The sequence below is a fragment of the Zingiber officinale genome, chromosome 3A, assembly GCF_018446385.1.
Source record: "Zingiber officinale cultivar Zhangliang chromosome 3A, Zo_v1.1, whole genome shotgun sequence".
NCBI lineage: Eukaryota > Viridiplantae > Streptophyta > Magnoliopsida > Zingiberales > Zingiberaceae > Zingiber > Zingiber officinale.
The window spans coordinates 110873181-110893910 of NC_055990.1; positions in this window are offsets into that span (position 1 = coordinate 110873181).

Sequence of the window (20730 nt, forward strand, 5' to 3'; positions counted from 1 at the left end):
TGGTAAGCCTCTCACAAGTCCATTTAGTTTACTTATATTTCTAAAGTTGGTGTGAGACATCCGCCTATGCCATAACCAAGTTTCTTCTTTTTGTGTTAAATAACACTTAATGGAAGAAGTGGTTAGGTTGATGGCATAGATGTTGTCTTTTTTAAAACCTTTTAGGCTTATGGTAGGATTATCTAGATGTTTGATTAAACACTCTGTGGATAGAAATTTAACCTTATACCTAGTATCACACAATTGACTTATACTCAGAAGATTATATTTAAAATGTTCAACAAGTAAAACATTTGTAATTATAAAGTCTATTTTTAATTCAATATTACCTATACCAATTACCTTGAGTTTGCCGTTGTTTTCAAAGGCAACTGTTCCTAAGCTTTTGTAAGTGAGTTGAGTGAACTTGGTGTGATCTCCAGTCATATGTTTGGAGCAACCACTGTCCAAAATCCACTTGGTTTCCTACAGTAAGTAGGATTTAAAGTTAGTCTTTTTATTTTTGAGCAGGCATTATTTAAGTTAAGTTTTGAAATTAAAATTTTGAAATTAATTTTTAAGTTTAAAATTAAAATTTTGAAATTAATTTTTAAGTTTAAAATTAAAATTTTGAAATCAATATTTTGAAATTAATTTTTAAGTTTAAAATTAAAATTTTGAAATTAAAATTTTGAAATTAATTTTAAATAAAATTTTGAAATAATTTTTAAGTTTAAAATTAAAATTTTGAAATTAAAGTTTTGAAATTAAGATTTTGAAATAATTTTTAAGTTTAAAATTAAAATTTTGAAATTAAAGTTTTGAAATTAATTTTTAAGTTTAAAATTTTGAAATCAATATTTTGAAATTAATTTTTAAGTTTAAAATTAAAATTTTGAAATTAAAATTTTGAAATTAATTTTTTTTAAAAAAATTTGAAATAATTTTTAAGTTTAAAATTAAAATTTTGAAATTAAAGTTTTGAAATTAATTTTTAAGTTTAAAATTAAGATTTTGAAATAATTTTTAAGTTTAAAATTAAGATTTTGAAATAATTTTTAAGTTTAAAATTAAAATTTTGAAATTAATTTTTAAGTTTTTAAAATTAAAATTTTGAAATTTAATTTTTAAGTTTAAAATTAAAGTTTTGAAATTAATTTTTAAGTTTTAAAAATTAAAATTTTGAAATTTAATTTTTAAGTTTAAAATTAAAGTTTTGAAATTAAAATTTTGAAATTAATTTTTAAGTTTAAAATTAAAATTTTGAAATTAATTTTTAAGTTTTTAAAATTAAAATTTTGAAATTTAATTTTTAAGTTTAAAATTAAAGTTTTGAAATAATTTTTAAGTTTAAAATTAAAATTTTGAAATTAATTTTAAATTTTAAAATTACAATTAATTTTTAAATTAATTTTTAAGTTTAAAATTAAAATTTTGAAACCTTATTCATCTCACCCTATCTAAATTACCAATCAGGGAATCCTATGATTTTGTGAGATGAAATTGGATTTTTAATTATGGAGTTTTGGTTTAACTTGTGTTAGATTCAGATTTAGCTTTGGTCTCCACAAATAAGCAATCTTCGAATAAACTTCTAAGCTTGGTGAGTCACATGGACGTCATTAGAAGTAACCAACCTTTCGAGGTTTTCCGAATAGTCCTATCCACGGAGCTTAGTACTAAATCTTGGTCTAACTGGTTTGGATTCATTTAAGGTTAGCTTCGGTCAGTTCCACTTGGCCAAATGCACCATATCGTAACCATATCTTTCTAGACATGCGATGCCCAAGTTTCCCTAACGTACTATCATCCAAAAACTTCACCAGTACCATGATTCAAGTTAAACTTGGTCTCTAATCCTAATTACCCTGCTGGGTTAGTTTTTAGGTTACCCTGTCTGGTAAGTTAGTTTTGGAGGTGCCAGCTATTCTAGAGCCCCCCCCTGAATTATTGGTCATTGATTTAAATTTTGGTTTTAGGTTTGTGTCGATTCCTTTTATAGTTATGGTTAACTTGGTGATAATTTTGTTGATTTTTAAAATGTTTAGATTTTGAATTTGATTTAGGTTTGTATTTTGGATTTTGGTTTGGTTTATTCGATTTTATATAATGTATTTTTTCTTTAGGTATATAATATTGATTAAGTCCTATTTGCGTGGTTAAGCACGCTTTCGGAACCCAAACTAGATTAGTTGATTTGTATTGGGTTATTAATGATTTGAAGGTTTTATTTGAATTCTACTTATATCCTAGTCCGGTTTTATTATAGCATGCTTTTTGATTATTTAGGATTAAGTCTAGATTTTTTTATCTTGTTGTGAATTTTTCTAACATTTCTTTTAAATTGTTAATCTCATTTTTTAATGATAAATTCTCCTCCTCAAGTGTTAGATCTTGAGTTGGATTTGTATTTTCTTTTTGTTCCTTGAGGTTTTGATTTTCCTCAAGAAGTGATTTGTTTTCATTTTCTAGTTTAATCAATTTACTATTTAAACATGAAATAATTCTAAAAAAAATTTGTTTAAATTAAAATCTACCTCATTCGGGCCTTCGGAAACGAGTACGGACTAGTGGCTTGTTTCGGGTTCAGACCCGTCTTCTGTTTCAGCTTCGCGGGCCATCAGTGCGAGGTGGCTCTGATGTTTCTGCTCTTCTTCCTCCGATTCGTCCGAGGAGTCGTCCCATGTTGCTTTGAGGGCCTTCTTTTTGGTTGACTTCGGTTTGTCGAACTTCAGTTTTGGGCATTCGTTCTTGTAGTGTCCCTTTTTATTGCAGCCAAAGCAAGTCACGTTCTTTTGTTCTGAGGGAGAGCTGATCTTTTGAAGGTCCTTTTTGTTGAAGCTCCTTTTTCTCCTGGTGAACATTTTTCTTACCAAGTTCACCAGGTGTTCTTCATCTTCGGAGTCTTGGTCGGAATCTTCTTCATATTCAGGCTTGCTCTTCTTTTCCTTGGACGAACCTGCAAATAAAGCTATACCTTTCTCGGCTCCAGCATTAGTTTGTTCATGTAATTCTAATTCACAGAAAAGCTCATCTAATTTTAACTTAGAAAGATTTTTAGAAATCTTGTAGGCATCTACGATTGATGCCCACAAACTATTACGTGGAAAAGCATTTAATGCATACCTTATTAAGTCTCTGTTTTCCATCTGGTGGCCTATCGCATGAAGCCCGTTGAGGATGTCCTTGATCCTCGCGTGGAGCTGATTTGCCGTTTCACCTTCCTGTATTTTTATATTAAGAATTTTATTTAAGAGCAGGTCTCGTTTGGTTACCTTGGCGTCGCTCGTTCCCTCGTGCAACTTGCTCTTTAGCGTTTTTGTGTGGACCGACTCTGTTTAGTTCTTCTCTTGTTAATCCGCACTGTAGAGTGTTGATCGCTTTATTTTCTGTTGACGCTTTTTTCTTCAAATCTGCTGTCCAGTCTTCGGGATCCAGTATATTCCCAGAGTTGTCCGCTGGAATTTTATAGGGTCTCGTGACGCTCATCCACTGGTCGAAGTCTGTTTTGAGGTAAACCTCCATGCGCTTCTTCTAGTACGGAAAATCGTCCCCGTTGAAGAGTGGAGGTCGTACTGTGCTGAAGCCTTCTTGTTGGGACATCCTGTACACAAGTAAATAGCCAAAAAAAATATCCCAAGACTTGGTCTTGGATTAGTAGTGCGGGAAAAGTAGAAAAATCTAGATTGGTGTTGCACCAATTTATATTTAATTGAAAAAATATTAAAAAAAAAGATAAACCAGTTTGGAATAAAGTGTAAAAGTGAAGACCGAAAAAAATAAAAGGTTTCACCCCCAGTCTGATTGGTGGTTGCACCAAATCAGAGCGGTACTCACTCTGATACCACTTGTAGGACCGTTAGATTCGATAGAGGGGGGGTGAATATCGATTCAAAAATATCGAGTATAAGCGCAGCGGAAAAGTAAAGTAGACACAGGGTTTTTTACTTCGTTCGGAGCCTGTGACGACTCCTACTCGAAGGCCCGTACTCCTTGAGTACTTTCGTTGGGCAATTCACTAGCAATTCGGATAATTACAATTTAAGTACAAAAAGATGCTAATGAAAAGAAAAACAAAGCTGTACCGACAGACAAGGAATTTAAAAGAGCGGGAACGTGTCGTCGGAGCTTTGTGAGCGTCGTTGGAGCGCAGAGCAGCAGAGCGAGTAATCTCAGAGTTCTCAGATATGAAAGATGATTATGAAGCTCCTGCCTGGGGCTTCTTTTATATGTTGCTCCGGGTGCCTGGATTCCTTCCGGGCGCCTGGAATGTGACGTAGCTGCTCAAACCGAGATGCTCCACGTGGTGACGACTTGGCCTGGATATAATTTGCTTTCCGGGCGCCCGGATCCCCTCCGGGCGCCCGGACCACCTTGTTCCAGAAAACTCCCTTTTCCTGCAAAACAAAGTTAGTCCGAGGCAATATATATCCTGCAAAATAGATTGTTAGCACACTTATGAATTAGCACAAATAGTATGACTTAGATTCCGTCTTTCCAAGACCGGAATCTAGTCACGATCTCGACTTAGACATCCGAAATGGATCTAAGCCGGATCGACTCCTAATGTTCCCTTCCCGGGAACTCGTCCTCGCAGTCACTCCCCTCTAGTGACTTACCTCACTTACCTGCCAGACGTCCGGTCAGCCCTTCGACCCGTCTGGACTTCCCGTCGACCTAGCTGGACTTCTTGCCAAGCGTCCGGTCAGCCCGTCGACCCGCTTGGACTTCTTGCCAGCTATCCAGTCAGCCCGTCGACCTAGCTGGACTTCGTGCCAGACATCCGGTCAGCCCGTCGACCTGTCTGGACTTATCCTGCACACTCGATCAAAGTGTCTGACAACAACAAAACTAACTTAACCTATTTGTCATTCATCAAAACCTAGGTTAGACCGTTAGTGCTACCCGCACCAACAATCTTATTGTAAATAAATTTCCTTATTTACCAAAGCTAAGGAATATAAAAGAAGGGGTTGGGGTGCCTTCATGACACACAACTTTATTATTCTTCTCCCTCTTTTCTTCCTTGGTGTGGTCGGCCCCTTCAAGCTCTCTCTTCTCCTTGTTGTGGCCGAACCTCTTCTTCCTCTTGGAGATCAAGTGGTGGCCGATTTTCTAGCTTGGAGAAGAAGGAGAGAAAGCTTTCATCCCTTGGAGCATTGGTGGTGTTTTCTCTTCTTCCTTGGAGGTGCACTTGATTTGGCCGAACCTTGCAAGGAGAAGAAGAAGGTGCTTTGGTGGTTTCTCATCTCGAAAGATCGTTGCCCACACAACGTCCGAGGTTAGAAGAGGAATACGGTAGAAGGCCTAGAGGTTTTTGCTTGCAAAAGAAAAGGTATACTAGTATTTTATTTTCGCATCATACTAGTTTCATCTTCATGTAAAAATACCAAATACAAGAGGCATGCGATTCTAGTATTTCGAATTTATTTTCGGTGTTGTGTTCTTTGTTTTTATTTTCCTTGTGATTTGATTGTTCTTTTCGGTTGACCTAAAGTTATTTAAGGAAATTAAATATTAACTTTCCTTAAAAGGCTTTGTCTAGGCGGTGGTGGTTGTTCCCATATCCAAGAAGGTCATGTGCCTCGCCATGCAGTCCTGGAAGCTAATTTTGGAAACTAATATTTAATGAAATTAATAACCTAGGTGATTTGGATCGAACATGTTAAGTTCCGCAGGAGATCCAAGTCTAAACCTAAAAGAACAAATAGATTAAACTTTGGATCAAACGTGTTAAGTTCCGCAGGCGATCCAAGTTTAATTTAAAAGAACACATGGTAGCTAGGAAAAGGTTCAGACCTTTGTACAAAAATTTTTGTACAGTGGAACCATTAGGTTTTCCAAGTAGTAACCAACACATGGGATTAAAGAGACAACCAATTTTGCTAACTCATCTGCTTTCTAATTTTCTGCTCTGGGGATTTTCTATAAGGTCACTTATTAAAACCCTACTTTCAACCTCTCATATGCTTCCACATATAGCCTTAGTCATTCAATATTAATTTCAAAATTATCCGACAGTTGTTAACTAAGAATCCAAGTAAATTAAGACCCGAGCTGCTCCCACATGCTTTACAGTTTGTAGTTCGGCTATCAATGCCTCATATCTTACTTCATTATTGGTGGCTTGGTAATCAAGTTGAATGGATAGCTGCAATCTATCTTCTCATGATGATATCATGAGAATTCTAACTCTACTACTTTGTTGAGTGGACGATCCATTCACATATTTTCCAAACCTCTTCTGGCTTTAAGCTTTGTATTTCAGTCACAAAATCAACTAAGGCCTAAGCTTTGATGGTTGTCCAAGATTGATACTGTATATCATATTCGCTCAACTTAGTCGTCCATTTGATTAATCTTCCTGAAGCTTCCGGGTTGATGACCACTCAACCCAAGGTGTTATTAGTTAATACAATTATCAGATGAGAAAGAAAGTAAGGGAGTAGCCTCCAAGCGACTAAGACTAATCTATACGCTAACTTCTCAATAGCAGTGTACCAGAACTTAGCTTCCTTTAATAAATTGCTTAAAAAGTATATAGATTATTGTTTGTTGCTCTCATGCCTCACTAACACCGACCAATGGCACATTTAGTGGCAAACAAGTAAACCCACAGTGGCTCATCCTCTGGTTTGGCAAGTATAGGTAGAGCAAATAAATAATCTTTGAGGTCCTCCAATACTCGTCGCACTCAGCATCCCATTGGAATTTGGTAGCTCAACGAAGTATTTTAAAGAATAGAAAAACTCTAGTCGAATGACTTCGAGATGAACAAGGACAAAGTTATGATTCGCCTAGTCAGATGTTGTGCCTCTCTCAGATTGCGCGAGGGAGCCATGTCCCAATGAGCTTGCACGTTGCTTGGGTTAGCTTCAATCCCTCACTTTCTCACTATATAACCAAGGAAATGCCCGCTTTTAGCCCCGAATAAGCACTTACTGGGGTTGAGTTTGAGTCTATATTTCCTCAGCATTGGCAAGTCTCATCGATGTCAACAAATAAATCACTCTCTCTAAGGGACTTAATCAAAATGTCATCCATATACACTTCGATGTTCCTCCCTATTTACTTTCGGAACATTTTATTCATGAGTTATTGGTAAATTGCACATGCATTCTTTAGTCTAAATGGCATAATATTATAAGAATAAGTTTCCTTAACAGTGATGAAACTAAACTTTTCTTGATCTTCTTTGACTAATGGGACCTTGGTACGTGTCCAGCATGCAAATCAGCTCAAAACTTGAGGTTGAGTCTACTACTTGGTCAATACGGGCCAATGGATAATAGTCCTTTGGGCATGCTTTCTTCAAATCCCTGAAGTCCACGTAAATGTGCCACTTATTCTTGGGCTTGGATACCAGAACCATATTGGCCAGCTAGCTCAAGAATTGTACTTCTCGAATGTATCCAGTCTCAAGTAACATATCCACCTCCGTTCGGATGATCTTATTCTATTTTGTTGGTACCTCGTGGTAGTTTTGATATGATCGACCAAGTTAGATTAAGTCCTATTAGTGTTTAACCCCTGTATATAAGTGTACAGGAGCTTAGGAACACAAGAAGTCGAGTGGAAGACGCAGCTAGCGAGAAGGATGGCACGAGAAGGGAGCCGACGGGCTCGGTGCATCCGAGAGATGAAGTGCTACAGAAGAGTACACCGGCAGATGAAAAGGACGTGCGGGATGTTCCGAGCGACGAGAAGCCGGAGCGAAAGCCTGCTTGAAGAGAAGACTAGGAAATGGATTTGGGTGAGCCCTATCCTGGATAGTCGCGATCACCCAGGCCATCGGAATAGCAGAAGAGCAAAAAGAAGGTTGGAAATACTGCTGAAAGCGCCTTCAAAGGGAGTTGAAGGCGCCTCCGCACGCCTCCGAGGCGCCTCCGCGCACCTTCGAGGCGCCTCCAAGCACCTCACCATCTTCTCTATGGAAGGTGTCTTCGATGAACAGTACGAAGGCACCTTCGATGAACAGTATGAAGACGCCTTCTAGCCCTATGAAAGGCGCCTTCGACTAAGCTGAGTTTAGCCGTTGCCAAAGGATAAAATTTTATCCTTTGGCGCCTCACTAGAGGCGCCTTCCAGCCATGGATAACTTTTTCCAGAGACTATAAAAAGACCCCTGGACCTAGAAAATTGTAGAACAACTTCTATATTCATTTCCTAGCTAGTTTCTGAGCTTCCAACAAGTGTAAAAGGCTTATCCGCCTTCAAAGAAAGAGATATTTAGTGTGTTTACTTGCCTTGTATTAACAACCTTCCCAGTTGTATCCAAGTAACTCTTTTTGCCTCATTTTTTTGGTTCATTTATTCTATTTTTTTTTACTAATCTAAGTTAAAAGTCGAGGAAGATTTTTCTTAATAGCTAGTTCACCTCCCCTCCTTCCAGCATAACTGGGTCATCAAGTGGTATCAAAGCCCAACAGCTTCAGGAGGACTAACCGTCGAATGAAGCACACGAGATGGTCGTATCAAGCATCCACCCATCAAAGTTCGAGGGGGAATTTGCCAACTGAAGAAGAAAATGAAGGTATTTTTCAAAACTGATTTCAATTTACTTTTAAAAATAAAATTTGATTTTGTAGCACCCGAAGGCAAAGAAAAATATCATTGGACCAAAAAGGAGCAGACTAATTTCATGACAAATGGCAAAGCAGAGTTCCATCTACTAAGTGGCTTATCGCTACAAGAAGTTGACCGGATCGGAGCCTACGAGTCTTCAAAAGAGCTCCAGGAGAAATTCCTGAAACTACATGAAGAAACCTCGAAGGCGAAGCTCGCGAGACGGGATCTACTCAAAAACCAAATCAGCAACATCAAACTGGAAGAAGGTGAAACAGTTGCACACATTCACTCAAGGATCAAGGAGCTCATCATTGGACTTACGAATCTCGGAGAAAAGGTAAATAACCTAGATTCGCTAAGGTACGCTCTTAACGCATTCCCTAGAAATACTGAATGGGCATCATAAGTAGATGCTTATTATATATCTAAGGATCTAGATTCAACTACTTTAGAAGAATTATTTTCAACTTTTGAAGTCCATGAAATGAGATGTGCAGGTCCAAAGAAGGAGCATAACATTGCCTTAAAGGCAAAGACGGACGAACAAGATTCAGAATCTTCTCTCGATAATAGTGAAACAACACTGATGGTACGTAAATTTAAAAAGTTATTTAAAACTAAAAGATCTAATCAAGTGTAGGGTAGAAAAAGAAGGATAAGATGCTACCACTACAATGAAGAAGAGCATGTGAAAGATAACTGCCCTAAATTGAAAGATAAGGACAAGAGTAAGAATAAGAAATCGACCCAAGCGAACAAGTACAAGAATATGAAGGCGACATAGGACAAAACATCGTCCGAATCGGAAATTGAAGCCATCGTCGAACTTGCGCTAGTGGTAAGTCACCAAGAAGAAGGAGACAAAGCAAGCTCGTCCAAAATTTACATCGAAAGCATCGATAAAGGGGGAGCGACATTGGAAGAAAGCAGTACTTCTGGGGGAGCTTCGAATCATAGGATCGACAAGGTATGTCAAGTACGATCTATTTCTCCTGACAAATTATTTCAATTTATTAAATTATTAACAAAGGATTATTGTAAATTAGAAAAAGAAGTTAAGGAATTAAAATCAATACTAGCTAATTCTTGTCGATTAGAAGACTTTGATAAAGTTAAAATTGAGAATGAAAAATTACAAAAAGAGATTGAAACTTTAAAATATCACACATGCTCAAATATTCAACATATTAGAAAATATATTAGATTAAATGGTTGTTGGTGCAATATCCTTAGGTCAAGGTTAACCTGGTTGACTAAGCTTGAGTTGGCTCAAGCTTGAGTCTTGATGTTTGAGTTTCGATGTTTGACAATACATTGAGACAATACATGAAGATTGTAGGTGCAATTATTCATGTAGGGAGATTGTGAAGGAGAGTCAAGTAGATCAAAGTTGACTGGATACTTGACTGGAAAGTCCTGGTGAGTGAAGCCAGGTGAGAAAGTCCTAACTGGGAGGTTAGGCAGAGAAGGGAAGTCCTAATGAGTGAAGCTAGGCAGAAGGAAAGTCCTAGTGAGTGAAGCTAGGCAGAAGGAAAGTCCCGGTGAGTGAAGCCAGGCAGATGAGAAGTCCTAGTGAGTGAAGCTAGGCAGAAGGAAAGTCCTAATGAGTGAATCTAGGCAGAAGGAAAGTCCTGGTGAGTGAAGCTAGGCATATGAGAAGTCCTAGTGAGTGAAGCTAGGCAGAAGGAAAGTACTAGTGAGTGAAGCTAGGCAGAAGGGAAGTCCTGGTGAGTGAAGTCAGGCACGGGAAATCCAGATGGATCAAGGTTGATCGGACACCTGGTGGAGATAAGTCCAAGTGGGTCAAAGAGATTGACCAAACACTTGGCACGAGGAGAAAAGTCCAAGTGGGTCAAAGGGATTGACCAGACACTTGGTGAGGGAGACCTAGCATGTCAAGAGGGATCAGATGTTAGGCATGATGTACCAACAGGTCACGATTGACCGGATGTTGGTTTATGAGACTTTGGACTTGGTTTTGGGCAAAAACCATGAGTTGGATCGATCAGCCGATCGATTGGCTCATGCCCAATCGATCGGCTGATCGATTGGGTGAGTACCCACGACAAGCCTCCTCCTAATCGATTGGTGGATCGATTGGGAGAAGCTCGCCATCACACAGAAGAGCTCTGGATCGATTGGTCGATCAATCCAGGCAATTCTCGAGAGCACAGAGGCACTCTGGATCGATCAGCCGATCGAAACAAAGCCTCCCCAATTGATTGGGAGTAATCCAATCGATTGAGATTCGACCGTTGGCGCAGATAAAGCCATTGGCGAGCGTGTCTTCGGCTCTTCTTCCATCTTTTCTCCACGATCACAGCAGCTCTCCACAGCGATCTTTTCTTCCTCACCGCCAGTTCTTGAAGGTTCTTGGAGGCTCATCCAAGTCAAGAGGCGAGTTGCAACAAGAAGAAGAAGAAGCTAGGGTTTTCATTGTAATCTTGTAAGATTCATTTGTATTTTACTTCTTTCTTTCTCATTATTGTATTGTGAGGTTGTAAGGCTTCTCCGCCTTCGGTAGTTATTGAGAATGAGTGTTTTTATAGTGGAGGGCGCGTGAGTGTGTTAATCCTTGGACTAGTTACCTCTTCTTGAGGTGGATACCAAGTAAATCCCTAGAGTTAGCGTTGTTGTGTTGTCTCTTGTATTTTCCGCTGCTATCATCTTGAAGAAACAAGAAACGACGAGCACAAAATCGTGCCGAGCTATTCACCCCCCCTCCTCTAGCTACATTTTCGGTCCCAACAATGGTTACCTTAAATGTCATAAGGGCAAAACTAGAAAATTTTCAAAGAAATACGTACCTAAGAGATTCCTAGTTAACCTAGTTGGAAGGAATCGATTTTGGATTCCAAAATCATATTTGGATTGAATGTTTTTAATAATGTCTTTCAGAGTAAATTAAATATTAAATTTCTTTAAGAGACTTTATCTTGAAAGTGGTTATTGTTCTAATATCCAAGAAGACCTAGTACATCGCCATAGCCTGGAAGTCAATTATTGAAATAAGTATTTAATTGACTAACTGTTAAACATTTAGAAGTTATAAAAATGTCTTAATTTTTTGTCAAAAATTAATTAAATATATTTTTTAATTCTTATCTTTTTAACAGTTAGAAAGGGAGAGTAGTACAACAAATTACAAATTTTTTTTGTACTTATTAAATTTTTTTACTTGCAAAATATTTTTATAACTATTTTTTATTTTTGGTTTACCCTAACTTAACTTGGGTTTGATCACATCAAAACGGAGGAGATTGTTCGTACCCTGTGGTAGTTTTGATGTGATCAACCAAGTCAGGTTATGTCATGTTAGTATTTAACCCTTGTGTATAAGTGTACAGGAGCTTAGGAACACAAGAAGTTGAGTAGAAGACGCAGCTAGCGAGAAGGATGGCACGAGAAGGGAGCCGACAGGCTCGGTGCATCTGAGGGATGAATGTTACGGAAGAGTACACCGGTGGATGAGAAGGACATGAACGACGTTCCGAGGGACGAGAAGCTAGAGCAGAAGCTTGCTCGAAGAGAAGACCGGGAAATAGGTTCGGGTGAGCCCTATCCCGGATGGTCACGATCACCTAGGCGAACGGAGTAGCAGAAGAGCAAAAAAGAAGACTGGAAATACCACTAGAGGCGCCTTCAAAGGGAGTTGAAGGCACCTCCGCACCTTCGATATGGAAGGCGCCTTCCATGGCTGGAAGGCACCTTCAACCAGGTGGAGTTTAGCCATTGACAAAGGATAAAGCTTTATCCTTTGGCACCTCGCTGAAGGCACCTTCCAGCATGTTGGAGGCGCCTTCCAGCCATGGATAATTTTTCCCAGGGGCAATAAAATAATCTCCGGACCTATGAAATTGTTGAACAACTTCTGTATTCATTTCGTAGCTAGTTTCTGAGCTTCCAACGAGTGTAAGAGGCTTTTCCGCCATCAAAGAATGAGATCTTTAGTGCATTTACTTGCCTTGAATTAACAACCTCTCTGGTTGTAACTAAGTAACTCTTTTTGGCGTCATTTTTTTGTTGTTCATTTATTCTATTTTTTTTTTACTAAACTGAGTTAAAAGTCAAGAAAGGCTTTTCTTAACAGCTAGTTCACCCCCCCCCCCCTCCCTCGGGCCTAACTGGGCCATCATGTTTGGCTTCGAAGTCTCTCTTTCTTTATTTGACTCGTCGAGCGTCCGGGTGGATGTGAAGCACATGCTCTATAACGGATGGTGAAATACTGATGATCTCTTTAGGCATCTAGGTGAAAACATCATTGTTGCACGTTAGGCATGCGACCAACTCTTCCTTGAATTCTTGGAACAAATCGGCCGCTACTCGGATGGTGGCCTCCAGCCGATCAGGGTGGGTCTACACCTCCTCCTTCTCTTCATAAACTAGTATTGCGGGCACTTCACAGATGGCGTTAACTTCTAACTGTTGGGCCTTCTGAGCTTCATGAGCTTTTGTCTTTATTATGTCCACGTAGTACTTACGTGCTACTAGTTGGTTATCCTTTACCTCACCCACTGTGTCATCGATCGGGAATTTGATCTTATGCAGTAAGTGGATACGATGGCTTGGGACTCGTTCAAGGTCGGTTAGCCTAAGATCATATTGTAGGTCGAGGGCGTGCCCACCACAATGAAGGTTGACTGACAAGTCCTTATTAGGGGCTCCTCCCCTAGAGAGATAGAAAATCAGATTTGTCTGATTAGTTGTACTTTATTTTTAGTGAATCTGTATAAAGGAGTCATCATTAACTAGAGATCTCTCTTCTCTATTTGCAGTTACTCGAATGCCTTCTTGAAAATAATATTAACATAACTCTTATTGTTAATAAAAGTACAATGAATGTTATAATTGGCTATAACAGCCTTGATTATTAAAGTATCGTCATGGGGTATCTCCACCCCCTCTAAGTTCTAAGGGATGAAGCTAATTTTGAGCCCTTGTGCTTGTTCTGGGCTACATCCGACTACGTGTATATCTAGTTGACGAGCGTGTGATTTTCTAGCTTGGTTGGAGTCACCATTGGTTGGGCTACCCGCAATCATGCCTATATCTTCTTGAGCAACATTACTACTATTTTCTTCTTCTCAGGTTGGTCGGCGCAGTGGCTCAAGGGCTTGTATTGGGGCTCGGTTTGTGTGTTGTTAAGCCACTGATGATTCCGATCGACATTCTGGGGTTCCACCTTGGGTATCCACCCTGTTTGCAATGGAACTGATGATGTGGAGAGGGCAAACATTTATGAAACCCTTGGTTGGTCGCCCAGCGCTTCTCTTGATTATATTGATAATAGTCTTCAGTGTTGTGGCTCCCCAACCAATGGTAGGTATAAAATAATAAAGTTTATCGACGGGGCTCGGGGAATTGTGTCTGATTGGCATCCACATGTTGGACGACGTTCGACCTCTGCTAGTGGGGATGAGAGGGATGGCCCGATCGAGGCCCTTTGTGTGGCAGTGGAGGGGGAGGGGCTCAGCGCTCGGGGGTAGAGATAGGAGCAGGCGTGACAACCTCTTTCTTCCTAGTAGGTTGTGCCCCCTCTACATTGATGTACTTAGTTGTCCTCTCGAGCAGATGATCGAAGTCTCGAGGGGGCTTCTTGATCAAGGATCAGAAAAATCCCCATCAGTGAGACCTTGGGATAAGACACTTAATAAAATTTTTAGGGTGGCTAAGGGGACATCCATGGCCACTTTGAATCTTTTAATGTATGCCCTCAACACCTTCTTGGGCCCCTACTTGAGGGAAAAGAGACTCATCATAGTCTTGTGGTAACGACAGCTATTGGTGAAGTGGTAGAGAAATGCCTTGCGGAAGTCTTTATAACAGCAAATGGACTCGTCGAGAGCTGGTTAAACCATCTCTGTGCCAAGCAAGTGAGGGTGGTGAGGAACACTCGACACTTAACTCCATCCATGTATTAACGATGATTGTGTTCTCGAATTTGAGTAGATGGTCCTCTAGGTCGGTCGCTCCTCCATATTATCGGATCGTTAAGGGTGGAAAATAGCTCAGCAGCTTATCCTCCAATATTACATGGGAGAATGACATATTGACTTGCTCAAGGGAGTTACTAGCCATTAGAGCTTTCCGCTTTAGAATGTCCCGAGTGAGTACATTTTCAGAAAATAATCCTTGGGGTCTCACCACTTGGCCCATCTCATCAAATGGTGCGCAGAACAGTGTTCTATGATATGCAATCGGGGAGGGTGGCACGGGCAGCAAACTGATTAGCGGCACAGGTGCTTGGATAAATCCGGCTGGAGGAGGAATTGGTAGGAACCCAATTGGACCTTCCACTTGGGTCCCTCATTCGATGTGAGGGCCCATCATTGATATGGCTAGGTTGTTCGGCAAAGGGCCCCTTGCAGCTATTTGTTTTTATTTTACCAATCTCTGCGCTCAAGCCACTATTAGTAGCTCTAGGTCTTCTTGTGAGAAGGTAATTGTAGTGAGTCATCAAGTCTCTTCCATCTCCGTATTTTAGATTTAGGCAAAGATTTCCACAAATAATGTTAAATTTGATCCTGTCTAAAATCGAGGGAGATGAAATGTCGAGCACATGGCTCTGATGTTGACCACAAAAAGATTGTGAGCTAGAGGAAAATGACATCGCTCGATCTTGTGCATCAAAAATGAAGCCAAGGGAAATAAATGTCAGTAATTGAGCTAGGGAGGAGTCCCCAGCGCAGACACTCCGACACTCAAGTCAAACAGGTGTCCCAGAGGGAATACAATGAACAATAGTGAAGAACAATCAGCTGCGAATGTGTAATCTTGCATACCTACATCTGTAAATGGAGATCCCCTTTTATAGTGTTAATTTTACTTTCTATACAAATCTTAAGGCATTGCCAAAAAGGGCTAACCATTATAGTACTCTGACGCCCTTCTAAAAATAGGCCCACCATTTCTGCATTTTGTATAATGAAAACTTCTTCTATACAACTAGCACAAGGAATATTCTATGATTCTCTGACAGCCATTACATAAGATGCCAAAGATGAATATTAGATCGTTGGGTTAGTGAGTCTTCGACATAGTGAGCTGACTAACCAAACGAGTCCCTGTTTGTAGTCCGATCGACCATTGCTCGTGGATGGGATCGTGTTGGCTAAAGAATGGAAACCTTCTTAAAGACTAGACCTCTTCACTCAACCCTTCCCTTCTAGGCCATGCACCTAGCTTGCCCGATCAGACTTCCAGTCCGATTGACTAGAGCACTCGGTGGAGACACCTCACTCATCTCTAAATGGTCCTGATATAGCTCGAGGTTTCATCGACTCTAAGGGACTCAAGGTCTGATTCTCAAGGTTTCGTCAACTCTGAGGGACTCAGGGTCTGATCATCCCAGCGGCCCGATCAGATATACTACTTGGCTATACCAAATGACCTTGCTAACCTTGAGTGTTGACCCCTTCTTGACTTTGATTGCCACATCAATCATCTATCTTGACTTCGACCCTAACCTAGGGGATCCACCTTATTCGCCATATCAGGTTATTTATGGATGTTAGAATTTCACTAGTATTTAGTTTTACTTCGTATCCTATACTTATAGGATTCGAGCTTGAGGCAGACTCAGTGACTTGAAGATATGATGATCTACATTTGAGGTGGGTATTTCCTGCTTGTTTTCTTTAGATCTTTGATTTTAGTGCATAAGTTATAGTTTGATGGGTAGTTTTATTACCTTGACTATATTCATATTGTTGCTTTATCATGATACCTACATTGCTTGACCTTAGAGATGATCTATTTTATATCTATGCAGTCTCATCATTCTTCTTGCTTGATTTTTATATATGTATGATATTACCATACCATAGTGTAGAATGTTGAGTATCCTGCTAGACCCATGGTTGATGATTTGAACTTATGCTTATTGTTAGTGAGATCATATTGTAGTATAGGATATCAAGTATTCTACTAGACTCTTGTTTGTTATTTAAGCTCATGTCTATACACTAGTGAGGTTAGACTGAGGGGTGGTTCTAGAGTGTTATATTGGATGTGATTATTCATTTTCTACTTATCATTATGTTGCTACATCTTGATGACCATTGTCTCTCATTTGTAGCTGAAAAAGTCGTTAGTGGCCATTGGTATATCCTGTCGACCATTGTCTCCCATTCATGGTTAGACTATCCATGGGACCATCTGTGGTAGCATGTTGTCGCCCATAGTCCTTAGCTAGATAGCTACACATCCTATCTGCCCACTAGACCATATAGTTGTAGCATGAGTTCACCCGCAGATAGTGACATTTATATGCTCAAACTCCCCACTAGACTAGATAGTGGTAGCATGATTTCACCTGTAGTTAGTAGCCGAGGAGCTAGATAGCTACCTCATCATGTCTGCCCACTAGACTAGATAGTGGTAGAATGAGTTTGCCCACAGACAGTGACCTTGACAACCTATTAGACCAGATAGTGGTAGCATGAGTTTGTGTGCAGTCAGGACTTGATATATGTTTGTTATACACTTTTTATATGCCTGTTTTATGTAGGTGGTTTTTGGATGTATTGTATGTACTCCCGATTTATTGGCTATACCTGATAGAGTAGGTTAGTGAAAGGTTATATTGTTGTTTATGGGTTGATTAGTAGATAATTTTATGTTAGTGCTCTTACTTTTGTAGTAAGTATTATTACATGAGACTGCATCTTTTGATCTCCTTACACTATATTATTCATGCACTATTTTTTTATATCCACTGAGTTATTGTCCTTACTACCCCTTAGTTTTCCTTGACTTTCAGGTTAGTAGATGAAGGGGAGCCTTGACGCAACGGTAAAGTTGTTGTCATGTAACCAAAAGGTCACGGGTTCGAATCCTGGAAACAGTCTCTTGCAAAAAGCAGAGTAAGATTGTGTACAATGGATCCTTCCCCAAGACCCCGCATGGCGGGAGATTTGTGCACCAAGCTATCCTTTTTAGGATGTGTTCGCTCAGAGGTCTTGGCTGTCGGTCCCACTCATTTGGATTCTACTTTTCGAGTCGTTTGATTTATGTTTCCGCCGCCTTAGTTTATGGTTGTATTTCCTAGTCGAATCATTGAGTTTTGTTATAATAGTTTAATTTGTTGGTGCGGGAAGCATCCGACGATCGAACCTAGGTTTTGATAATGGCAAAGGGATTCAAAGTAAAGATTCTTTGTTATCTAACTGTTGGTGCAACCTTAGGTCAAGGTTGACCTGGTTGACCCGACTCGAGTTGACGTGACTCGAGTTATATTTTGATGTTTGACTTGGGAAGATTGTCGGTGCAACCTTAGGTCAAGGTTGACCTAGTTGTGTTGCATGTTGATGTTTGACACTCGTGAGAGAGTTCTATTCTTGATGTGGGACAAGAATAGATGTTTGGGAGATTATTGGTGCAACCGTAGGTCAAGGTTGACCTGGTTGACCTGATTCGGGAAAAGTCCAAGTATGAAGACTTGGCACGGAAAAGTCCAAGCAGGGAGCTTGGCACTGGAAAAGTCCAAGCAGGGAGCTTGGCACTGGAAAAGTCCAAGTATGGAGACTTGGCACTGGAAAAGTCCAAGCAGGGAGCTTGGCACGTGAAAAGTCCAAACAGGGAGTTTGGCACGGGGAAAAGTCCTGGTGAGTGAAGCCAGGCAGTCGGGAAATCCTGGTGAGTGAATCCAGGTGAAAATCCTAGTGAGTGAAGCTAGGTGAAGGTGAAAGTCCTGGTGAGTGAAGCCAGGCATTCGGGAAAATCCTGGTGAGTGAAGCCAGGTGAAAATCCTAGTGAGTGAAGCTAGGTGAATGGGAAAGTCCTAACTGGGATGTTAGGCGGTGGAATAGTGAGTGAAGCGTGAAAGTCACGTGAGTGAAGCAAGGGAAAATCCAGATGGATCAGGGATGATCGGACTTCTGGTGTTGGAAAGTCCAAGTAGGTCAAAGGGATTGACCGGATACTTGGCAGGGAGTTCTAGCAGGTCAAGGGTGTGACCAGATGCTAGGGATGAAGTACCAATAGGTCAAGGTTGACCGGATATTGGTTTGGAAGTCTTGGGACTTGGTTTGGGCAAAAACCAAGCTGGATCGGTCACCGGACCGATCCAGAGGTTTTCTGATCGGTCCGATGACCGATCGATATCGGTCAAGCTTTTCGTTATCGACGGTGACCGATCGCAAACAGAGGCGAAAGAAGCGCTGATCGGTCCACGCATCGATCGATGTCCCGACGGGGGACCGATCAGAGACGATGTCGGGAAGCACGGCCAGAGTTAGGATCGATGCGTGGACCGATCCAGGTATGTCCGATCGGTCCACGATCGATCGAGTACGCACAAGCTAAGTAGATCGATCGATCGGGGGACCGATCGATAGTCCCGATCGGTCCGTAGGCCGATCGAGTTCTAGCTGCGACGCGGCTAGTTTCTTCATTGCTTCTCCTTCGCAGTATATAGGGCCGAGGGCTTCTGGCTGTCTACTTCCTTTCTTCTTGAGCTTCGCTCTTCGACTGAGCTGCTGGTGTGCTCTTGAGCTTTGCTGAGCTCTCATCGAAGCTCTGCGTGAGTTTCCTGCTGGTGTTCTAGGTGCTGGATCTGAGAAGCTGCTGCTTCATCAAGGTTCCAGTCGACAACAAGAGGCAAGCAAGTGTTTTACAATTTCTATTGTTCTTGTTTGTTGTCTCTATTGTTGTACTCCTTTGTTTGCTGTTGCAAAAGATTGTGGTGAGGTTTCTCCACCCACAAGGAGTATATTATTAGCCGGTTCTCCCGGGACTCATCCACCGACGGATTGAGAGGCTTCGTCCACCTTACGGACACGCCGAGGAGTAGGAGTATCATCTCCGAACCTCGTTACATCGACGCGTTGAGGTTTGATCTTCTTGTTTTCGTTTCCTTGTTTGTTTTTCCGCTGCGCTAACGAATTGTAGGAAGAAACGCGATCGATTTGGGGCGGCTATTCACACCCCCCCTCTCTAGCCGAGTACGAAGGATCCTAACAAGTGGTATCAGAGCGAGGCCGCTCTTCGACGGATCAACACCCGGGGGAGCACGGGCTAGAGATGGATCTCTATGGAGAAGACATCACCATTCCACCCTTCTACGAATGCGGCGACTTCGCGTATTGGAAGGTAAGGATGAAGTACTTTCTTATGACTAACATAATGAATTGGTTTTGTGTACAAGAAGGTTTTACTCCTCCGGTGGATAAGGAAGGAAAACCACTTGAGAAGAAGGAGTGGACAAGAGAACAAATTCACAAATCCGAAATCAACGAAGAGGTAACGAGAATAATTGAATTTTCATTGCCTACTAACATCTTGTGTAAGATAGGTTACAACAATGCCAAGGAATTATGGGATAACTTGGCCAAGTTCCATGAGGGAAGCTCAAATTCAAGCCATGAAGAGGAGCTAAGTGAGCCAAGTAGCTCACATCATGGAGGAGAAGATTTAGAAGTTGAGGGCCACTCAACATCTAAAGAAGAAGAGGAGGAGAGTTCCTCTTCAAGATCGGAGCAAGAAGAAGAAGCTTCTACCTCCGGAAGGGATGAAGATGAGAGCGTTCATCCATCCTCAACCCTAGGTAACTCAAGCATTTTAATTTCTAGCAAATTACACATAATGTGCTTCGAGTGTAGGGAATTTGGACATTACAAGAGTAAGTGTCCAAAGAGGGTAAGAAAGACTCCACCGGCGCCAAAGCTCAAGGAAGCCGGAGTCCCGAAACGCAAGGGCAAGGAGCACATCGTGTGCTTCCAATGCAAGCAAAGGGGACACTATAGGAGTCATTGTCCGAGGGGGAGGCAACCTCACAAGGGCAAGAGACCGGGCACATCGATAGGGGGAGCTAAGGCAAACCCTAAGGTAACCTTTAAGGTTCATTTTTGCAACTCTAATAAAATGCATGCTAGGAATTTTATTGCACTTGTCGATAATAACAAGCATGATAACCTTAGGAATCAATACATGTGCTTAGGTGCCAAACATGTGAGCCTAGATAAGGATAACACTAGGAAAGCCAACCCTAGAATTACCTCATCTAAGGTTAAGGAGAACCTAGGTAGGAATCCCAAATCAACTAGACACATGCCTAGGAATGCCTCAAAGAAAAATGACAAATCAAAAATTGAGGTATTAGAGAAGGAGAATCAAGTCTTGAGGTCAAGACTTGATACTTTGGAAAAGGCTCTTAAAAACATGGAGAAGTCATCTCTAGGGTTT